This window comes from Pleurodeles waltl, chromosome 4_1, assembly GCF_031143425.1.
Source record: "Pleurodeles waltl isolate 20211129_DDA chromosome 4_1, aPleWal1.hap1.20221129, whole genome shotgun sequence".
NCBI lineage: Eukaryota > Metazoa > Chordata > Amphibia > Caudata > Salamandridae > Pleurodeles > Pleurodeles waltl.
In genome coordinates, this window is record NC_090442.1 from 974241099 (window position 1) to 974262497 (window position 21399).

Sequence of the window (21399 nt, forward strand, 5' to 3'; positions counted from 1 at the left end):
AGCTGTTATTTGGTTGTGCTGTGTGACAACACGTGTGTGCAATTGCAGTTCTTACACAAGCACTTTTCCAGTGTCTTTTTGCAATTTTTATCCCGATGAACACAACAGTGAATTACTAGAAACCTAATGGAATGTGCAAGTGCTATTACAATGACTACAGCTTGGTGCTAATTCATTACATTGGCTTTTTGACGAATCCTACTGAAGAGTGGTTATTGTCGAATTAACTGAATTCACCTTTTCATTAAAGAGGGGTATTATTTTACTGTATGGATCCTTTCATCAGGTAGGTAACGCACAACAGCTCCAGATTTGGGAATATACACCATCATGCATTGAGTAGTTGGGACACATGTAGACATGGATCAAGAGGTAATAGTAGCAAAGTAATTTACTTCTCTCTTGACGGTATAACAGTAACAGGGCCTACTTAATCAGGCAGCAGCACCAATGTTCCTGCACCGCACTTGTCTTGCATCTCCGCATTGCCATTTCCTTAGAAAGCTTACACTCATTCTGTTTCTCAACAGATATTATTGTTACTTTATGTAGCACACACCTAGCTAGAGGGAGCCCTTTTTAAGTGCTTTAAAATGTTTGTACAGTCCCTTTCCATGTTAAGTTGAGGATCTAAAATAAAACACAACACCATCTAGCCTCGATTGTGACTGCCCCCTCAGTCATCAAAGGATAAATTATTTTTAGTATGGATAGATGACAAATTTTCACTCATGGGACAAACGTTATCTGCATGCTTTCACACTCCTTGCATTGAAAGAATGTACTGCCATTACTGCCTAAACCTCTGCATGGCAAAGTAGTCTCAGTCTCTGCTCTATCTCGACTGGTGTGGTGCACTTAAAAAAGCTCAAACTCATTCAGAGCTTGCCCACTGAAGTTGCCTTTGAACTTTGACAGTTTGAAGACGTTACTAAAGCAAGGAGAAAACTGCAGTGGCTGCCAATTACACAGAGAATATTTTTGAAATCTTTTTACCATGCAAAGATTTTGTAGTCAGTGAAGAGGGTCTTCATACAAGATCCTGGAGCCATTGAGATAAGAGATAAGTTCTTTATGTACACCTTAGGTTACAGCAACAGCAGGTAGGCCCTGCCAGGGCACCATCCTCCGTCCAACTGTCACCAACTCCGCGCACACACTACCATTCTATCCCATGATTCATTCTCAGCATTCTAGACACTAGCTCAGATATACAGGGAATGGGGGCATACAGCATACTACAACAAGCCCATTTATGGACTATATGAAGGTTGCATTAAAGAGAGCTACCATCTTTCACACACCTTACATTTCAGTCGCAACTGCTCTACTAAATTGCCAAGATGAAAGTAGATCGCTTCAAGGGCTGTTCTCTTTAGTATCTTAGTCCCAAAATGTAAAACACTCTGCCTCCTCTTAGGAAATCACTTAAGACTTTTTGTAAGTCTACAGATTCTTCTCCCTTTCAGCCCTACTCCCGTCTTGGTGCATTTTTAAATGCCCCTTCTATGCCACACACAGATGCTCTTGGGAGTGTCTGTGCCAGTGCTTAATCTGCTCTTCTTGTTTCTGGTGCGGAGCACCGGCAATTATTTTCTGAGGGCCGGCACTTATTCTTCTGCCTAAAGCATTTGCTGCGAGAAAACGAAAGACATGGGAAAGACGGAGGAAGAGACAAGCATTTGCAATGTAATAGGGTCTCGCATTTCTCTGAGTTACAGCCATTAGCAGTTGTAAACTCCCAACAAGACTTTTCTTGCCACATCAAATGGAAAAAAAACAGCTACAGTTCACTCAAATGGACAGTTGGAGACGGCATGCAGGTAGAAAAAAAAAATGCGAAAAAAGAGCACAATCGCTCGTAGTGAAACCTATCGGCAAAAGTGCAATTATGTACATAACCAGCAAAAGTGCAATTAACTATGTAACAGGGTCGATGTCATGCAAAGTGCTGGACTTCTGCCAAGAGAGATCATGCAGCAAAAAAAGATAAAAAGTAGTCCGCAAACCTGACAGGAAACAGCAAGCCTCGCATGTTTTCAGTACTGCGCTGCGCTTGAGGAGGGATAACCACCGGAAAAGGCATGACATATGCGTGCCCTCCACTAATGAAAGCAAGCAGATTTTGGAAGGCAAGCCCACGAACCAATGCAAGACACGGACGTAACATGGACGGGGCTCCGAGCCCTTTTATATCTACTAAAGCATCTTGCAAGCGAAACGCATGCGCCGCGGTCTCGACCCTAAAAAACAACAAAGGGTCACAACGGAAGAAATCAGAAAGCTTCAGAAGTGAGCTGGAGTGGCTGTAAATCGATTAAAGAAGCCCGAAATGGCTTCTATTAGGATCACGCTGCCTCAGTATTCTGTGCTCGGACATTTAATTGCAGCAGCCGCATGTTTCAGAGGAGAGCTTTGGGCACTGGCATGTTTTTATTTACAAATTAAGCATTGGTCTGTGCACTTCATAAATAAATAATAATGAAAATAAAAGTACTCTACAATAGTATGTTGCTTGGAGTCCTGTAAAAATCTGATTAGAAAAATTGGGATGTAATGCAGCTGGAAGAAGGATACGTAAATTAAGCAATAATATTCAACATATTTACTATTTTTTAGCAACGTACTTGGGCATATTTACAACGTGAAGCATTTGGAGATAGGGTATTTCCCAGAGTAACAACTTTATTGTTTAAATGCCAAAAGAGCCATATAGACCAAGTTATCAGGTTCCAAAGTAAGCCAAATTACGTGTGCTAGAATGCCTGTGAAGTTGAATTCCCATGACCTGCGATATGTTTTCTTCTAGCATTCACGAGTTACCTTAGAGTTGGCAATGCCAAGGGATTACACTTTATATCCATCTCTACATTTTGCTAGTTGTCAACATTTTGTCTCGTGTTTCCTTATTCAGCTGCTTCGATTTTCTACAGTACCGTTATTTTGGGAAAGAATATTTTGCGTTCCGTTTTCCAGTCCAACCCAATCTCAGAAGAACGTGTAAGGTCTAGTGCTTTCTCCTAATTTACTGATCTACTAACTTTACTAAATTTTCAAGAGATGATGTGTTTTTCACGTATAAAATTAAGATGAACCATACATTGATCCCTCTCATCTTCATGCATAAGTACGTACTGTCAGACAAGTCATTACTATTAGTTGCAAATTGCACCTGGCTTAGGCTTTAAAGAATAGTTAGCTGTTTAAATTATATGGTATGCTTACACCTCCATATTTTCGTTAACTTAGAAAAATGCATCTGAAGTATGTGTGAGTGTCTGGCCCACTGTATATTATCAGCGGAAGACACTCATTCTCTCCTTTGCTCCACCATGCATTTCTTTTTTATATCGTCCAAGCATAAATCCAATTCCTGTAATTTTCATCTTTCCTAGTTCAAGCACACCTCAACGAAAAAAAAACAAAAAAAAAAAACTTTGTGCCTACATCCTTTAAATGTGTGAAACCAGCTGTCAATTCATTCAAACAACTTCTTATTTAGGACCTCATTACTACTGTGGCGGTCGGACTGCTACTATGTTGGTTGAGAGGCCGCCACAAAGCCGGAAGCATCTCAACCACTGTATTTTGAGTTCCGGGCCAGCCGGCACCAACAGTGCAGCAGCATTAGCTTCAGCTCTCTTGGAGAGCCGAGCGCAATGCCGCCACACTGACGGTGTCGGCAGCACACTCGGAATGGGCACTGTCTGCGATGGTAGACAATGCTCATTTTGGATTTGCTGACAGGCGGGGCGGGCCTGCACTGCCCATGACATGGTCATAGGTAGTGCAGGGGCCCCCTGTGGCCCCATTCCTGCATTTTTGCCAGCCTTTTCATGGTGGTATGAAAAGCCTGGCAGCAAGGTAAGCTATGAAACGCCTGGCAGAAAGGTAAGTTGTGATCAACACATATCGGCACCACTGTGCTTGACCACAACTTGCACCTCTGACAACCCATCAGGATCCATGTTCCTTGGCAAGATAGTAATCTGGTGGTCAGACAGCCATCGCGAGTATGGCGGTATTAGGACTTCCGTACTCGTAATTCAGCCTTTAATGCCAAGTTAATTAATGCCTTCATTGCTTCTCTCTACTGGGCTTCGTGTCAATTACAAAGCGAAGTATCCATATCTGTGTGCTGGCTGCACTTCATTCCACCAAGCAGAACTCTAGTCATCAAGGACCAGAGCTCCATACACATTTTAGGGGCAGCACACGTAATCTATTGAAGGACTTAATCATCAGAAGATGTGAGGAAGCAATGCCACTGCTATTTAGCGATGGCTGTTGTGCTGTGGCAGTCACACTTGCAAGGCATCTAAAACCATATTTGAAGGAAAGAAAAATAAGAACAAGTGATGCCACTCAGGAACTGCAAGTTAGACAGTAAATAATTATATAACAAGCACATGAGGGGTGAGACATTCCCCCAATTCCTGACATTGAAGCAAATGGTTCCTGCTGTGACAACACTTGTGGATCAAGTGGTCCTCTCCAATAGGCACTGTGGAATGGACAATGACGATGGATCAGTGGGCAGACAGTGTTATGAACACTGACAGCCCAGTTAGCGCTCAAAAAATGCATGAACACTCACAAACTGGACCCTAAATTATTTTCTACCACTTTCTATCACCTACTAGGTGCTAGTTCACTGGGAAATTACTTTGGCATTTAAAGATGGGCTAAACATCACACTGTGGGCATGGCATCTTTTGGGATAATCACTTTTGGGGGGAGGCACTATGCTAAGAAAAATTGAAGTAACCATTAAACTAGCCCCACACATCCCTTCACATTCTCTTATCACAGAGCATACCGGCGCCTCACATCTTTATCTATACCAAATGCACACTTCCCATGAAAAGTCAATTTGTTTTCTTTCTTTATGGTTTTTTGCCTCTTTGCCTTTCATAGGTTTTGGATATTCTAACAGAAAGGACCTAAAATAGGTCAAATACACAATAGGTTTTAACTTAGTGCATCCATTAACTACAAAATGGTTAATGGTTGAAAATTATTTCTAACACACTTCCTTTGGAACAGCACAGTAACTTGAACAAATATCCTCGCAGAGGCAAGATTTTGCAGCTATGTGCTAGAGCTAAGGCGGTAATGATAAATCTTTCAGTGGAAAAAAATGAAACTAATAAAACAAATCCAGTCTCTCATCCTATAACCGCGGATAAATGAAGGAAAGCAAAATTACCTCTCAATTCCCTTAAGCTCCCACGTGTAAGGGAAAGCCCGTTTTCATTAAACATCTTTTATGTACAAAGCTATCTCAACTCGGAGGTTCTCGTGGCAGGCAAAATACATTAAGTAAATCAAGCAGTGTCGTTAAAGCGTTAATACACTAATTAGCCTTCTCTCATTCAGGCTACACCACAACAACGTCAAAGGATCAAACAAACAATGAAATGGTTACAACAAATACAGATTGATGCAAAAACTACTCACGCCATCTTTGAATAAAAAGCTGGTGGCTGTCAACCAGAGGCAGAGCAAGGAAATATCATTCACATTTACTGCACTAAAGCCAAATATACGATAAGCTACTCAACATTGTCGAATCTATATATAAAGATTGTTTATGCTCTCAACCCATGAAGAAAAAAGACTAAAGAAATAATGGTTATATATGAGAATACACATTAGAAGTTTAAAGCATCACACACTCCCTAAAGCCTTTTATTATTTCAAATATTATGGTAAAAGAGAGGCTTACAGGTTTAGAAGAGTACCAAAGGTACCAATATCTACCACTCATATAGGCTTAAGATTGTATATGCATGAACTAGGTATTGGGGGATTCCTAATAATTTAATTTACATGTACAAATTACAGTTAGCAAAACTATACACACTCCCTTTAACAGAGGGGCTAACAAGGATCACATTGCTTTCCTCAGTTTAAGTTTTCTTACCCTTGCCTTTTAGTGTAATCATGGTGATTTCTGTAACAAAATACCTCTCTACATTCTTTAACAGAGTCTAAAAACAATCCATCAATAAATGCATATCGGCTTTACATATGCTTTTCACAATAAATGTATTCAGGCCTTGCCTTTGTCGTGATTTTTCATAATAAACCTGTGAGGTCGGCTACAGCTTTTGATGTAAGTTTCCTAATCAGGCCTACAAACCTTTATTATTGACTTCCCAGCAGAAGCAACTCAGTCCTGGTGTATTGTGCTTAGGTTTTGCCACAAGGCAACCCACCAGGCATACAGCCATTAAATTGGAAATATGTACTACATCAGAGTTGAAAAACAATATATAATCTCATTGTAAGAGGGGCTAACAATAAAAGTTCCTGACCAACACTACAGTAATCTGTGAGATTCTATTTAACATGATAACTATTTACAGGCCTTAATGCAATGTAATGAAAATCCACTTATAAATGCCTAATTGTTTTAACATATGCTTTAAAAATAAATATGTCAGGCCTTCATCTTCGTCATAACATTTTATAACGAACAGATAAAGCGTATAACCTTGATCATATGATTGTAAACTACAAAACACAGTCCTGCTGTAATTAGCATAAGCTTTCTGAAAGACAAAAAATGCAACATAAGCACTATTTTTGAGTGGAAGCATACAACTGCCCACTCAAATGATTTTCTCAAGGCAATGAAAATGTGGGTGGAGCTAAAGCCCCTTCTCCCAAGTAGTCGGCTATAAAGCTCGTTTTCTGCTAATCACCTAAGATCTGGCAACAGCTGTGCTGCCAAGCCAGCTACAAGGACTACATGCTGCAACATTTTAGAAAAGAAAACAGGATTTCAAAATATAAAAGTTATATTTCTAACAAAAATAAGGTCAAACAAATTAACTGTCATGATATGAAATCACACTGAGACAAACCAAATTATAAAAGATTTCAGAGGCAAAATATATGTCCTGAAACATGTATTACTTTAGTCAAGTATGCCCAACCACCCCAAAAATGACAACACACACGGCTGCTTTATCTCCTACATGAAAACAAAAACAGATGCTTCCATGCGTCTCAATCGCGATTACCCACAAAGTTAAAATACATAACAATCTTGCTCATTTACAATACTTATAACTTATTATTAATCTAAATAGGTTCTAAATGAATCAAACAGTGCAGATGGCACAGTGCGCATAAGTGCAGTGGTAAAACAATTAAAATGATACATATATACATCATGGGTATTGAAAACTTTAATATTCAGTCCATTATAAATACTGATTCAATAATGGAAACTACTCTATATTGGGTAATCCCCACTGCACTGTCGACATTTTGACCCACAAACTAATTTTGGTGGATCTCCTCAGGACAAAATGTCTGTCTGACTAAACCTCTCAGCTGTACGTATCCTGCACCTTTATAGGTCTCGTAATGGGCTCAAGAAAGGTCTCTGCTCATGGGGGGAAACCGCCACCCTAGACACCAGTATAACTGAACACGGTACCAGAGCGCCCCGCGCTTGCTCATCTGAGTCATCCAAGTCGACTCTGTACCATGCCCTACAGGAGTGACAAATTCTCCAAGGCTGTGATAAAGGGCAAATGTAATGGAATACTGTCTAGATTAACAAGCATTGGCAAAGCCAATAGCTCTCGCCTATGCAGGAACTACTGCCTTTGCCAATGTGCTTTAGCCATGATGTACACCAGCGTCTGTTACAAGAAATAGCAGTGGGAAAACAAACTTGCACTGAAAACCCTCCATAGAGTGTGGTCAGTAGATAGGTCTATCATGTGCTACAACAGCACTCCTGCTGCAAAAGAGTGCAATCTCCGAAACTTTGCATACCTTTGTCATTTAAAGAGTGTAAGGATGATGGGTGCTGTGTAGGAAAGCTTATGCTCTAAACAACAAGCCTGAGTTGGATATGGTGACTAGCTAGAGGCCGGATTCGTGCACCGTGAAAAGTAATGCCTGATGCAATAATTCTGATCTGTTAGGACAAATGCAGTAGACCTAGCTTATTTATTGGGAATAGCACTTGTTAAAGCCAGTAGGCCTTTAACTGCAAATTATCACATTGTGTTGCAGGTTAGACAGGTACTTTGTTACTTGTAATCTTACAGATTACTGCAGCAGACATGGGTTTTAGTGTTGGCCACACACTGTGACAAACCGAGGGTTTGGTTACACTGCAATGATTCTTATTAGGCCTTATTGAGAGGAGATGTATATTGTTTTGCAATCTCTATTGTTCAGCATATTTGCAATGGTATACCTGTATGCATGATGTTAGCCATCTTATTCACACTTCAATAGGCCTGTGTTAGCCATGGTGCTAAGCCAAAAGCAAAGGCTGTAACCTTATTGGTTCATTGTGAAAAGTTATGTCAAAATCCATAGGTTCTAACTGTTTATTATGAAACGTTATGCCAAAGCCAGTAGGCCTGACTTACTTATTGTAAATAGCAAGCAATAAAGGCTTTTGGCTTTTAAGAATGAATCACTATTACACTGTGGTAAACCTATAGGCAGTTATCTTCCTACATGAAATCTCACAGATTACTGAAGTGGGCAAGGGTTTTGGGGTTAGTGACCATCCAAACAAACCGTGGGGATAGAGCATGTGTTCTACGGTATTAATTATGAGGCTTTCTTAAGTCTTAAGAGGGATTTTATATTATTTCCACAACTGTTATTTTGTACATATTTGTAATGTTATTATAGTATCCCTGATAGTTGCCTTACGAAAAATCTTATGTCCAAAATAATAGGCCTGTGCTGGTCATGGTGAGAAGTCAATAAAAGGCTAAAAGCCTGATTGTTAGGCGTTAAAAATTATGATAAAGAAAGCTAGACCAAGGTATTTATTGGAAAAAGCATGTGTTAAAGTTCATTGCTATGTAAATGTGGATTGCTATTACTCGATTAAAGCCTACAAGATATTATTCTGTTACATGGAATCTCACAGATTATTGCAGTAGGCAAAGGTTTTGGTGTAGTTACTCCCTTCGACACACTGTGGGAATTCTTGTTAGGTCCTCAGAGGAGAGAGTATTTTGCTTTGTGGACGATCAACATAATTTTAGATGCTGTAGACACGAATCTTGTCACATGTAATGTCACGAATTGGCATAGTATGTGGGACTATTGACTTTGGTACCCACTCTGACAAACCCTGGGACTAGAAGATCTTTACAGTAATAATTCTTCTTAGGGCCCGTGTTAGAAATGGGGACTTTGGTTGGCAGTCAGGTTACCCCTGTCCAAGAGAGGACCCTCACTCTAGTCAGGATAAAGGAGAATCAACCTCAGTTAAGCCCCGCTCACCCCTTTGGTAGCTTGGCACGAGCAGGCAGGCTGCAATATGTAAAGTATTTGTACCAACACACACAGTAACACAGTACAACCACTACAAAATGATGCAACACAGATTTAGAAAGATAGGTAATATTTATCTATACAAAACATGACCAAAACGACAAACATCCAACATACACAAGTCAAGTTATGAATTCAAAAAGCAAGAGTCTAAAATCCTTTAGAAAACAGTGAGAACATTGTTAGCGTACAAAAGTACCATAGGTAGCGTCTAAATAAAGCAGCACGGGTGAGTGTGCGTCGAAAAACGCCAGCGATGTGTCGATTTCTCACCCGCAAGCGAGAACGTGTGTCATTCCTTCTCCGGTTGGGTCGGTGTGCGTCGTTTGTTCTCTCCCGCAAGAGAGCAATGCGTCGATCCAGACGAGAACCTTGGGTCCGGGCAGGCTTTGCGTTGATTTTCCGCTCCCAGCAATGTTGCTTTGAAGTCCGGCCGCACGCTGTTTAGAAACCGCACTGCGTAGGGGCTTGCATCGTTAACAGAAGCCGTTGCGGGTGTTACCCATCCTTTCTCCAGCCACGTTGCGTTAGTCTTCCAGCTGCAATGCAGGTGGAGCGTCGATGTTAGTCACAAGGCTGGAGGCGTATCATTTTTCAGCTGCGAGGCGGGTGGTGTGTCGAAGGTTTTCCCGGATAGCGATTCTTGCGTGGATTTCTGTCCTTTTCCACCAGCTGCACCCTTCAAGGGCCCAGAAACAGGTTATGGCACCACTTGGCAGGCAGGACTCTCAGCAGGAAGCCAAGGTGCTGAAGGAGAGAAGTCCTTGATGTACCTGAGACCTCAACAACAGGAAGCAAGCTCAGTTTAAGCCCTTGGAGATTCTTCACCAGTGGGAAGTTACACAAAAGTCAGTCTTTGTCCTCTCTCGGGCAGAAGCAGCTACTGCAGGCCAACCGAGCTAAGCACAGTCACAGGCAAAAGGACAGTACTCCTCCTCCAGCTTCTCCAGCTCTTCTCCTTGGCAGAGGTTTCTCTTGGTTCCAGAAGTAATCTTATTTTCAGGGATTTTGGGTGCTCTTCTTATATTCCCTTTGCCTTTGAAGTAGGCCTACTTCAAAGAGAAGTCTTTGTTGTTTTCAAGATCCTGCCTTGCACAGGCCAGGCCCTAGACACACACCAGGGGGTTGAAGACTGCATTCATTGTGTGAGGGCAGGCACGGCCCTTCCAGGTGTAAGTGACAACTCCTCCCCTCCCCTCAGCCCCAATGGCCCTCAGGATATGCAGGTTACAACCCAGCTCCCTTTGTGTCACTGTCTAGAGGAGAGGTGCAAACAGCCCAACTGGCAAACTGACCCCAACAGGAAATACACAAACAAGCAGAGTCACAGAATGGTTTAAACAAGAAAATGCCTACTTTCTAAAAGTAGCATTTTCAAACACACAATCTAAAAACCAACTTCACTAAAAGATGTATTTTTAAATTGTGAGTTCAGAGAACCCAAACTCCACGTCTAACTGCTCCCCTAGGGAATCTGCGCTTTAACAATATTTAAAGAAAGCCCCCATGTTATCCTATGAGAGAGATAGGCCTTGCAACAGTGAAAACCGAATTTGGCAGTATTTCACTGTCAGGACATGTAAAACACATAAGTACATGTCCTACCTTTAACATACACTACACCCTGCCCATGGGGCTACCTAGGACCTGCCTTAGGGGTGCCTTACATGTATAAAAAGGGAAGGTTTAGGCCTGGCAAGTGGGTACACTTGCCAAGTCGAATTGGCAGTTTAAAACTGCACACACAGACACTGCAGTGGCAGTCTGAGCCATGTTCACAGGGCTACTAATGTGGGTGGCACAACTGGTGCTGCCAGCCCACTAGTAGCATTTGATGTACAGGCCCTGGGCACCTCTAGTGCACTTTACGAGGGACTTACTAGTAAATCAAATATGCTAATCAAGGATAAATCAAATACGCTAATCAAGGATAAGCCAATGTACACATTAAATTTATGCACAGAACGTTTATACTTTAGCACTGGTCAGCACTGGTAAAGTGTCTGAACAAAAACAGCAAAAACAGAGCCCAGCACACAGAAGCAACCTGGAAAGTAGAGGCAAAAAATTAGGGGAGACCATGCCAATGATGCCAAGTCTAATATTGTTTTGCCTGCTGTAATTTTGTGTCTATTTGTTATATTAGTACTGTATGTATGATATTTGCCAGCTAATGCACAATTCAGTAGGCCTCTGTTTGTTATTATGTGTCAAGTCAATGACAAAGTCTATAGGTCATATCAGCTTTCTGAGAAAAAGGTATGTCAGATTCCTTGGGGATGATCTGTTCATAATGAAAAGTTATAACAAAGAATGTGGCCTGACTTACTTAATATGAAAATAATGTTTTATGGTATAGGGCTTTCCAGGGCAGATTTTTATTACACTGCCCTAAAGCATGTATATTGTTTTCATAAGCATAACTAACTTATTTGTGATTATATTATGCTGTACCTGATGGTTGCATTGTTGGAAAGCTTGTGCCCAAAACATTAGGACTGGGTTTGTTATGGCGACAGGCCACTGGTAAAGGTTACAGGACTGACTGATTGATATGAAAAGTTGTGATAAAAGCAATAGGCCTGGCATATTGATTGGGACAATCATCTACTAAACTCTATAGGTGTTTAAAGGTGGATTATAATTACACTGTACTAAAGCACAAAGGTAGTTATTTTGTTACACGGAATCTCACAATTTACGGTTTAAGGCAAGAGTTTGATATTGGTTGCCCCTTTGACAAGTTCTAAGGTTAGAAAATTTGCACTGTATTACGTTTTGGTAGAATAATCTTTGGAAGGTCATACAGGCGTAGATGTCTACCAGCATCTGATCACTTAGAAAAAAAATTCAATCATGTCTGTGTGTGTATATTTATATATATATATATATATATATATATATATATATATATATATATATATATATATGTGTGTGTGTGTGTGTGTGTGTTTTTGTTTTTACTTAAAAGTCCTCTGAGTCAGCTCTCTTCTTCCACTGGTCTATCTATGACAGCATACTGCATAGCGTAATGGGTCAAGTCCAAATGAGTCATTGGCTCTCTGCCCTGTGAATGGTGGCATATTTTGATCATATGTGCACATTCACCTCAAATTGAGTGCACTTCAGTGTCAAGGCTAGTTGGCCAGTACTTTACTTTTCAACTGTCTACCTTTATAGTTCTCCTTTCATTTATTTACTTCTCTTTTTATTGTAATCTTTCCTTAAAATGATACTACATCTCTCCAGGCCTTGCTCACTGGTCGCTTTCTTGCTGCTCATTTATGATGCAGTGTGTATGGTCACTTTATCTAAACCAGGTAACTATTATGCAATGCTGCTGTCCATAGTGTATCACTGTTTTACCATAACAAGATGGAAAATATGCTGGTTCTAAATGTGGCTGCCATGCAGAAACTTTAAATCATACAGTATATACAATATCACTGCAAGATGGACAGCTTGTGTTCCAATTCAGGGAGGACCTAATCTGGCAGTTCGGCCTGGACTGTTCTTATTGGAACAGGATCAAGACTGATTTTCATGTGGCTGGATCCAAACGGAGGTGGTCTGGTGTGCAAAATAATGATGGATTGGGATGTGGCCCAAGTAATTACCTGTGGCTTAGATTAATTCAATCACTACATCCATCATTTTTGGGTATACTTTAGTGTGTTGCCCTAGGTAGGACAAGTATGCCCAGACATGCACCATGCACACTGTTACTGGAACCAAGGTATGTGTGGCTGGTGAGCGCTAACTAGGGTGAAACTGATCCTTGGTTGCTTGTGCTCCAGATCACAAAGGACCTGGCATGGCAGTTCGGGCTGGACTGTTCCCAATGGAACAAGGTCAAGACTGATTTGCATATGATGGGGTCGAAACTGAGGTGTCATGGTGTGCAAAATACCGATGTGCTGGGATGCAGCCCCAAGTAATTATCAATGTCTAAGATTAATTAATGCATTCCATCCATCACTTTTTTGTATATTTTACTATGTTTAGACAGCAGCATATTTTCTTTTTCTACTTGTGTTCTTTTTATGTATCTTGCATATGTTGTTGAGTTTGTATGTGTTTTATTGTGCGTCAGAAAATGTGTGTGTGTGTGTGTGTGTGTATATATATATATATATATATATATATATATATATATATATATATAAATATATTGCGAGGCATGTACAAGTTTTATTCCAGGATTCCATATGCAGAGTTTCTTTTCCACAGGCCTTGGATCACAAACAAATAGGGTAAGCAGGCTATGTTGACGGAAAATGTAAGCTTGTGGTATGATGAAGAGTGTTTAAAGGCCAAAAAAGCTCAGTCGACAACATTTAGATCATTTAGAATGAAGGAAGAGAGTGGGGTTATTAAATGAATGGCATGAACTGTCTTTATACTTCAAGAAGACTGTGACCCTGAAGAACTGAAGTGGAAAAGAAGAAAGGAGATTAATGTATAAAACCCTGGAAGAAAGGAATGTCTAGTGATTTTGGCAACTGGTTAGTAACGCTAGTTTAGGTAGAAAGTCTGAAGGGTACATAGTAATAACAAATAGTTGGTGCTGACATTTGACATTACATTTTGGCCTAGCACTAGGCATTATACGGGCTCTCAATAGTGCGTATGTACCAAGCACTTTTATCAATGCACACCCGAGACGTTTACTAGGGCTACATGTTTCTCAGATGATTCTGGACTAAATGGAAATTTGATAGCCCACTTTAAATTAGCACTGCGGTGACATTTTGTCACTCCCACTTTTAATCTGGTCTTGTTACAGGTTTGTTGTCCATTTCCCAGAATGGTAATCCAATAATTTACTCTTTCTAAAAGAGTACTGTGAAGATCCGAAATCATCAGACTAATTTCCTTGCTAGAAAATTCTAGTAAAGTACTCGCAAAAGCATTGCTAATAAGGATGATATAATGGAAGGATTTCCTAAACCAGATTCCTAAAGAGCAAAAAGGATTTAGGAAAGGATATATTACAGCTGGTCAAAACAGCAATCTTAATCAGCTGGCACTAAAGTGCCCCAGACAGACTGAAAAAGTAATATATTGATGCTTGGCAGACTTTACCCAGATCATCATTTAACCCGGAGGGGCAGTTGAAGGATTGGATCCTCGGCTCCTCCACCTGAATATACAATGACATGCAGCACCTGGTGTCATGTTAAAATCATGCAATATAGCACTTTTTCCTGTAATGTGAACCGTGGGCTCAGTATAGCTGGTGTTCTATCCACCTTTTTAATATCTGAGATGTTTAGAAGCATAGCTATCTAAAGTTTTCCACTTACTGACAAATTTTGAAGACAAGACCTAAAAACAGATTTATGCTACTGATACAAATATGTACAATTGTATTTAGGTGGGTTATCAGATTCTGGTGAAGGGAATGATAGTTTATGTGAACTAGAATAATTAATTTTGGGCAAAATGAAAAAAGTTGATTTCCATGCTGGTTAGACAATTGCTATAAAAAAAAAACTATGTGGCTATTATTCACTTGGACCCATATTTCCTGAGCAGGACTCAAGTAATCCGGTTAATAAATGTGGTGATTCTCTGCATGGGATAGCAGACTGGAAGTATTTAGTAGTGGTACCCCACTGGCCACTCTACATATACTTATGGGCCTTCAACCTGTGTCAGTCAAATTCTGGTATATGTGCGTTTCGTAATGAGCACAGGTACCTCAGTAGAAAGTAAAAAAATTCCAAAATTCAATGCTCTCAAATGTATAAGGATATGCTATACAACTTACACAGAAATTAAAGGTTTGAAATGCTTCTAGGTATTAACATTAATCATACAATATTCGGTGGACAATTATTAGTAAAAGTGAAGCTGTTAGCCCTTTTAAAGAAGAGAGGTCGAATTGGCACTTACTGAGCATGAAATAATCATTAACTTCCTAGTGAGATCTGCCTCCAGTTCTCTGAACTAAACAAGATGAAAAATCGATGCATTAGGAAACTTGGTAGAAAACATCTTTTCGTTAGAAATACTCGAGCCATGGAGGAATTCGGGAACTGATTTGTGATACATATCTCATCGCTCGGGCAGACTGCAGGCAGAAACATCCTGCATTTAAGCAGTTCCGTGGGTGTAATGGTTTGTCCGGTGTAACCATTGTATTCGATGCTCATCTTGCACACTCTGTAGAGGAAAGAGTTCAGACGCTGTATGCCAATAAAGTGCTACAAACATTAGCTCCAGGTTTCCTAATGCCATATCAACCACTTACAGAGAAGAGTGTAAGGAAAAAAACTGCAGTGATAACACGCCGCTAATTAACTCATATCATCCAACAGGTGTACAAGCAAGGGTGATACACACCTGCAACTACCCATGCAATCTACTTATTTCATTTATGATTTGTTAGCTGAAATCTATTGTAGGCTCAAAGCTAAGATGTTTTACTGAGTTACATGTGTAGCACTGCCACATGAGCAACATCTGGCGCCAAGTCCTGAAACTCACAGCAAGAGGGTAATCCAATGCTCCATTTGGTATCCAAGTAGCAGAATATTCAGCATCAACTTTATCTACCAGTTTTTCCTCTGGCTTGGGTAATATTGACTGTTGAAACACCTAACAGACTTTTTACATTTTTCCTCAAGTAGAATTTCTTAATTTGTAATAGTTTATGGACTCAGTGTTATGGTATCAGTGTTTTTATAGCGCTCGTCACTGTGAGTGTATGCAGGAACTTGAGGCCATTGTGTGAGGCGAGCCCTGAAGGGCTTACTCAAAAAGCCAGCTGGTCAGCTTCTTGCAGAAGTCAAAACGAGGGGAGGAGGCTCTGATGTGTGGTAGGAAATCGTTACAGGCTTTAGGAGCCAGGTGTAAGGAACAACTCCCTGCTCTACTTTTGTGTGTGCTAGTGAGTCTGGTAGAATGAGGGGTCAGGTCGGTAGAAATGAATGTGCCTGTTCAGATAGAAAGGGCCTGTGTTACGCAGTGCTTTGAACTGGTGGGTGAGAACTTAGTACCATGCAAACTTGTGTATTGGGAGCCAGTGGAGTGCCCTAAGATGTACTGTGCGGAATGGGATGTTGAGGACTAGTCTGTCTGCTGTGTTCTGGATGGTCTGAAGCATTCTTTTGAGCTGGATGGGCACCCCTGCATACAAGATGCTCCCACAGTTCAGTCTGCCAGTAATAAGGGATTAGGTGGTCGTTTTTCTGGTGTTGTCCTGTAGCATCCTTAGGGTGTTTAAGCATGATGACCCAACTGGTTTGATTTGAGAAACCATGTCTAGTTTGTAGTCTATCATGATTCCACGGTTTCTTGCTTGTGAGCTGGACATGGAGGTGTGGTTGCGGCCTTTAGGCCGCCAGGTAGAGCTCAATGGCAAAGAGTCTTTCCCAAACATCACAACTTAGGTCTTGTCTGAGTTCAGCCTGAGGCAACTGGACTTCATCCAGATGGCCACTTCGGTCATTCTTGCAGTGAACTTCTTCCTTGTATTGGGTGTTTTGTCTGAGAGGAACCGTATAAATTGCACATCATTGGAAATTTTACGATGCTTATATTGTGAATCTGGATGATGTCAGCCAGTGGAGTCATGTAGATATTGAAAAGTGTCGAACTAAGGGACTCCGCACATGAGTTCTGGTGCTTAAGAGTAGGTTGGCATGTTGACTGTCGGACCTGGCCGTTTTTGCAGGGCTATCCCCAAAATGTTTGCCTTGTTCCCCCCTATGTTTTCTGACCTGTCCTTGTTTGCTTTAGGACTCTGGGCACTTTACCACTGCTAACCAGTGCTAAAGTGCATTTGCTCCCTGCCTAAAACACATTGGTGATTGGTTTTTGTTGATGATTGCCATATTCGATTTACAGAAAGTCCCTAGTTCGGTGCATGGTGTGTGCCCAGTGCCTATAAATCAAATAATACTAGTGGGCCTGCAGCACTGATTGTGCCACCCCCATGAGTGGCCATGTAAACATGTCTTAGGTCTACCACTGCAGTGCCTGTGTGTGCAGTTTTAAACTGTCATTTCTACCTGACAATTGCATCCACTTACCAGGCCCAAACTTTCCCTTTAATTACCTTTAAGTTACCCCTAAGGTAGGCCCAAAGTATCCCCAACCGCAAGGTACATGGTAATAAAAAGGTAGGACATGTAATGATGTGTTTTACAAGTCCTTACAATTAAATACTGCTAAACTCGGTTTTCACTATTGCAAGGCCTATCTCTCCCATAGGGTGACATGGGGATAGCCTTTAGTTATCTTTTAAGTGTAATTTCCCATTTGGAGCACACAGAGATATGGAAGTTGTGTTTTGAATTGTGAGATTGAAAATGCAACTTTTAGAAAGTGGACATTTTCTTGCTTAACCATTCTGTGCCTCCTCCTGTCTGCTGAATACACACCTGGGTCTGGGGTTGGGCTGTTTGTGCGTTCACTCCAGACAGTCGTACAATGAGAGCCTAGGTGTGCCCTGTATATTCTGATGGCCCATCACCAGGCTGAGGGGTCTTCCTCAACTAGAGTGGTGGAAGGAGCGGACACTTGCACCTGAATAGGGCTGTGCCTGTCCTCACACAAAGCAGTCTCCAATCCCTGGAGCGTGTCTGGGACCAGGGCAGGGTAAGACAGGGTCTTGTACACTACGAAGACTTCTCCTTGAAGTTTGACTACTTCAAAGGCAGACATGGGTATAAGTAATGGACCTTTGACACTACACAGTTAGAACACTTCTGGGCTGAAGACATTCTGCCATGAAGAAGAGCTGGATGCTGTAGGAGGGACTGCCACTCTGCCTGTTGCTTTGTTGTGCTGGCCTGCTGCTTGCTGCTTCTGCCCTGGGAGTGAAAGGACTGGACTCTGCTTTCTACATCCTGCTTTCCAAAGTTCTCTAAGGGCTTGAAGTGAGCTTGCCTCCTGTTAAGAAGTATTCAGTGTCATCAAAGACTTATCTGCCAGCACCCTAGGTTACAGGAATTGTAATGTGAGACAAATTATTTTTAAGAGATATAAAGGCTTTTTAATATAAAGGAGCACAGTCAACTACCATTATCCCAATCTTTGACACACCACCTTTACCGAACAAATGGATTGCTGAAGCAATCTTAAAGTAGCCATCCAGAGAATGGTGTCCCATTAGTGCTCAAAACCAAACCAGACCGCATCAAAGGAACGATCTGTCGTGTATTGTTGGTAACAGATAGCGATGGAAAACAGGTTAAGAGGGAAAGTGAGTGTTTGAGTGAGTTTGCTACAAAGAAGGCAAGAAAGAAGTCACAGGAGTGTATATATTTACTGCATATTCAACAATTAATAGGTTTCCTAAAGTTTTCACATACCAGAAACTTGCTAACTTTGTGTTAAGTGACAACTTGTTAGTCTTCTTAAAAGTTACAGCTGGTTAACTTAACTTTAGCTCGTCATGCAGCTTAGCTCTAATTTCACTAACTGTATTTCTCCTGCAGTCTTACTCTTTCTGCTGAGTATGTAGGTTGTTTTAATGTTTTCCTAGCAGATATCATCGCTGTCTTTAGGTTTGATGCAATTAAATAGAAAGCAGAGATCTGGACTTCGCTCTGGAAAACTGCATTCACATTCAGCCTCATTCAAAATGTATAATGAATTAGCATATTTACAGTGAATAGTTTAATGTGCACTGTTGTGATGAATGGGTAAGGGCTTCAGCTTACAAAAAGCAGAAGGCAGAGATAAGATATCACTCTTATAGAATAGAAAAAAACAGAATTGGGGTGGAGGAAGGTAGAATGGATGAACCTCTGCACTCATTGCTTTATCTCCTCCCCTCCTTAAAAAGAGATGGTGACGAAGAGGGAACTGGTTGCTGTGTATCACGAGTGGTTGGAGGTCATGGGGGCCGGGGCAGTGGTACTGAGGCCTTTCACTATGTAGATGAGTTTTTCCAAATAACTACTAACCTGAGCAGTTTAGTAAAAATTATATTTCCAGGTGCTGGAGCGGTGGTCTGTGGGGCTGCTGCCACACCCCTTTGTTTTACTGAAGAGCTCAGCAGCAGAAAGTGAAATAAAGCTGACTTTGTTTTGCATCCTCTGTGTGTAAAAGTGAATTGTTGGGTGCAATTAAGCTGTGAACAAAGAACAAAAATTTTAACCCCCATGGTGCCTAGGACGAGCTGGTCTCACCGTCAGCCACGGTTACCATGTGCAGAGGACAAGACCAGGTCGTCCTGCACCCAGCCCACGGGCGGGAGCGCTAGCTTCCCCCCCCCCCCCCCCTTGTCCCTGTTTTGCTTCACTAATGACCGAGCTGAAACATTCATGCACTGACAAAAATCTCTGGAATGTGCTTTGATGTCTAAAGAAGACATTTATTAATTCACTTCACAATGTTTGTAAAGGAGATTAGCATGCTGAAAGTACATTTAAAAATGGTCACAGCAATGAAATGAAAACATGTACAAATTATTCTCCACTGCAATATACACAGCACATATATGTATCTATATTACAATGCAAAGCAAATAATGAATTAAAAAATGCATCTCCGTGAGGCAAGGGCAAATCTGCTTCATCTTCCTCCTAATCAGCATCAGATGGCCAGATCCCAGAATCAATTGTGGAGATCAATTATTCTCACGGGAAGGATGACACACCTCTACGTCCTGAGCATGTCCGAGATCAGAGTCACTCCCCGGTCTATCTGGTCTAGGCCTCTTATACTTTGAACAAACAAGAGAGGATAATTCCAGAAACTCCCTCGAACTACATAAGTTTATTATTAAAAAATGCTGGTTACTTTTAGGTCAGCTTTGAAAAGTACAAGTCTTGAATTGGCAAAAATCCCAAGGTGCCCTCTATCAAAACAAAACCGTTCCTTGCCGTCTTAGTACATTATCAGCCTAAGCCCTTGGTGAGAAAGAACCCACAAACATGCAGAAGAAAAAACATGAGCACATTGTGTAACGTGGAAAAATACCTGCAGCTTTTAACATGGCGGGGGCTAATGCTAAAATAAAGTCAATAGGAAAAATGAAGTTCGTGGTCACTAATGTGACAGTGTGCTGCTAAGCTAAGTGCAACGTGGAGTCAGTGGTCAAAACATAACTATCATTACAGTAACTCCCATCCACTCCCCCAATGCCAGGGATGGAAGGGGAATCGCTTCTCTTTCCACCCCAACTCCTTCCCCCGTGAAGTCTGATGACATCAGCGCACAATCGTTTGCTGACCTGATCAGAGGCTGCCCCCATCGGTCTGGAAGCATTTCTCTACCGATCGGGGATGTGGGGGCAGCACAGAGACATGAAAGGAAAGGAATGGCCTTGCCTTTCATATCCCTTTGAGCATTTCTGCAGCCCGATCGTAAAGAGATCGGGCTGCAGAAATGCCCACTAGACACCAGGGATTTATGTTTATATTTATTTATGACTGAAGGTGGGTGGCCCCTTTGGCAAGGGCCGCTCCCCTGGGGGCAATTTTATATTATATTAGACTATTTAAGCCCACCTTGGGGGCAGAATGGCCTATTTTTCTTAGCCCAAGGGGTGCAGAAACCACTAGGCACCAGGGATTTTATTTTTTGCGCCAATTTCATGCAAGGGGAGCGACCACTTAGGCAAGGGTCGCTCCCCTTGGGGGCAAGTTGATTTTAGGTCATTTCTGCCCCTTTGGGGGCAGATCGGCCTATTTCTATTAGGCCGATCTGCCCGGGAGGGGGGCTGAAACCACCTAGGCACCAGGGATTGTGTGTGTGTGCGCATGTGTTTTGTTTGGGCAAGGGTCGTTCCCCATGAGGGCACATTACTGTTGGCCATTTCTGGCCCACTTGGGGGCAGATCAGCATATTTTTGTTAGGCCCATCTGCCCCCCAAGGGGGGCAGAAAGCCCACCAGACACGTTTTTATTTTATTTTTTATTTTTAAAGGAGGGAGGGGGTATGACCCCAAATAAATGTGGACAAAGTTGTTCTGCCCAACGGTGAGCAGATGGGGCAATTACCCCCAATCCACTCCCGGGGGTAGGTGTGGTCATTTCGGGGGGTATGGTGGTGGAAGAGGGCAGAAAAAAAGAAAAATAGTGTGGTGGTGGCTACCAACCGGTATGGGCA

The 21399-nt window shown here is 41.6% G+C and overlaps 1 protein-coding gene across 1 annotated transcript in view; it reads right to left on the minus strand.

The window, feature by feature from the left end:
* The window catches only part of GRAMD4 (GRAM domain containing 4), a 479241-nt gene that overhangs the window by 243869 nt on the left and 213973 nt on the right, over positions 1-21399 (minus strand). The gene's annotated exons all lie outside the window — the stretch shown is intronic.